This window comes from Cervus elaphus, chromosome 12 (genome assembly GCF_910594005.1).
Source record: "Cervus elaphus chromosome 12, mCerEla1.1, whole genome shotgun sequence".
NCBI lineage: Eukaryota > Metazoa > Chordata > Mammalia > Artiodactyla > Cervidae > Cervus > Cervus elaphus.
The window spans coordinates 21,681,206-21,684,110 of NC_057826.1; the positions used below are offsets into that span (position 1 = coordinate 21,681,206).

The 2,905-nt window shown below is 40.2% G+C and overlaps 1 non-coding gene across 1 annotated transcript; it reads left to right on the forward strand.

Moving 5' to 3' along the window:
* The first annotated feature begins 2,295 nt into the window (after nucleotides 1-2,295).
* On the forward strand, nucleotides 2,296-2,402 carry LOC122705986. The gene has a single exon (XR_006344254.1). It is a non-coding gene; the product is annotated as a U6 spliceosomal RNA (small nuclear RNA).
* The last annotated feature ends 503 nt before the right edge of the window (nucleotides 2,403-2,905 follow it).

Sequence of the window (2,905 nt, forward strand, 5' to 3'; positions counted from 1 at the left end):
TCTTAGAATTTAACATACCCTTTAACACAGAAATTCCACTTCTGGGAATTAGTCCTAAGGAAATAATCAAGGATGCATCACAAAAACAGCCATTAACAAGCCGCCTATAAAAACAGGGGACAACCTAAATCTCCAATGACAGGGTGCTGGTTGATGATACAGCTATACAATGAGATACTAAATAGCTATAAAAAAACAACAACAACAGCATTGAGTAGTATTGGATGTCATGGGAAAATGTTCACAATATATTATGAAGTAAAAAAAAGCAGTTTATAAGGCAGTAAGTATGTAACATAACCACATTTTAGTTTTTTAAAATATAATTATATTGAAAAAAAACAAAACACCGCAAGGACACACTACAAAATATTACCTTTCTGGATGACCCGATTATGTGAGGTTTGATATTTCTTTTGACTCCTCTATAGTAAATATGTTTTACTTTGCTGTGAGAAAAAAAGAGGGTTTGTGGTGCTAGATTAAGATCTAGGCTTCCCTTTCTCACCTTTTCTCCCTACCTCCCTACCCTCAGGCTAAGCAAGAAATTCCACCCCCCACCCCCAACTCAGAATGCTGTGGAGGCTTCTGGGGATCCCTCCCACTTGGCCAAGTTTCTGTTTTGGTGGAAACTCTTAATGTTTCCATTGTCTGATTTGAGAGTGTTCAAATTATTCATCTTAATTAAGTAGGACTAGGTGTTGTTTTGACGGAGACTCTCACCCAGCAGATTTTCTTTACCACTTGTTTGTTTTAGAAGCCAAGAATGAACAGGGTTGAGAAGGAGGGCAGATGGCCCACCAGGCACTATCTACATCTGAAAGGCAGCCTTTCTGAGGCTCGAAGAAAGGACAGGATGGCCCCTGGCTGGTGCTTCCCACACTGCCAGTTACTTAAAAGTCTTGAAACACTCCCCCCCCCCCCCCCCCACCCCCCCCCCTCCCCCGGCAAGGACTGTTTCTTTGCAGAAATAGCTTCCTGGGTTCCAAAGTGAGTCAAGTAATACTCCTTATCTAAGTAGTCTAGAGGTGGTTTCATGAGTGGACATTTATCCTCTCAACTCAGAATGTATGTTCCTACTCTGTGCCACTTGATTCTGTGGAGTGATGGAACCAGTCTAGAGAGGTGACCACCAGCAACCTGTCAGAGGTGTTGACATCTGAGCTGAGACTTGAAGGGCTTCCAGCCATGAGCAAATTTGGAGGGACAGGCTTCCAGACAGAGAAAATAACAAGGGCAAGGACTTGTGTGGGAATGAGCTTGGCCATTTCTAAGCAACAAGGGCATCCTGGGAGGTCTTTTCCTGAGATAAATGCCTACAGTGGGGTGATGGAACCAAAAGTTAGACACTTTTATGACTCTTGATATATATATATATATATATATCTGGATTGTTTCCAGAATGAATGTAATTAAGATTTTGTGTCCTATTGTTGACAGCAGTTATCCTTGGACAGTAGGATTCAGAGGTTGACAGGATGAGAAAAGAGACTTAAAAGTTTCCATCTTCAAAAGAAAAAAAGTTTCCATCTTCTGAGTGATTTGAATTTTGAGCCAAGCGTATGTCATTTTTATAGCTTGAAGCGACCTGTTGTTTTAGAACACTGGACATAAGCAGGGTGGTAGATACAGTGTTTTATTATTCTAAATATCATATATATGTATTTAAGCTCCATTATATGTATGAAGTATTTCATACTAAAAACCTGATTTTTATAAAATGTATTAATTTATACACTGCCAGCTAGCTCTAAATGTGATAGTTTCACCACTGTTGCACAAATATCAACCATTCTTCCTCTTTAATATTTTTGCCTCTTTGTTTGAGTTCAGGCTCTGGCCTGCTCTGATGTTTGACAAGTCACTTCATCCTCTGTAAGTTTCAGTTTTTTGTCCAATGAGAAGAAAGATCCGACTAAGTTCTCAATTCCCTAACAGAATTGTTCAGGAAGTTAAATGAAATAGTACATGGAAAGGCACTTAGCAAATTTTTAAATGTAATAGACTAGTGAATTCCCTGGTGGTCCAGTGGTTAAGACTTCATGGTTTCACTGCTGAGGGCCTGTGTTTGATCTCTGGTCAGGGAACCAAGATCTCACAAGCTGGGATACTCGTCCAGAAAACAAAACAAAAATGCGATGGATTAGAACAAAGGAATGAGAACTAAAAGAATTTCCATCTGAAATGAATTCCCTCTTCATCCACATCTCAACAAGCTAGTGGCTTCTCAAGACAGATTTTCTAGACTCTCTCATTCACCCTGCTCTGCCTGTTATCTATATTTTATCTCAAATGTTGCTCGCTTTGGCAGCACATATACTAAAACTGGAATAACACAGAGAAGATTAGCATGGCCCCTGCACAAGGATGACGTGCAAGTTTGTCAAGTGTTCCATGATTTTTATAGGCATCAAGAGGGAAGTGGGGCCCTATATGTGAGACAGCAAAAGAGACACAGATATAAAGAACAGTCTTTTGGACTCTGTGGGAGAAGGCAAGGGTGGGATGATTTAACAGAATAGCATTGAAACATGTATATTATCATATGTGAAACAGATCGCCAGTCCAGGTTCGATGCATGAGACAGGGTGCTCAGGACTGGTGCACTGGGATGACCCTGAGGGATGGGATGAGGAGGGAGGTGGGAGGGGGTTCAGGATGCAGAACACATGTACCCACATGGCTGAGTCATGTCAATGTATGGCAAAAACCACTACAAAATTGTAAAGTAATTAGCCTCCAATTTTTATTTTTCCAATTTAAATAAATAAATTAAATTTAAAAAAAAAAGAGGGAAGAGGGGAGTGGGAGGAATTGGGTGATTGGGGTCGACATACATATACAGTTGATGCTATTTAGAAGATAGATGATTAATGAGAACGTACTATGTAGCATAGGGCACTCT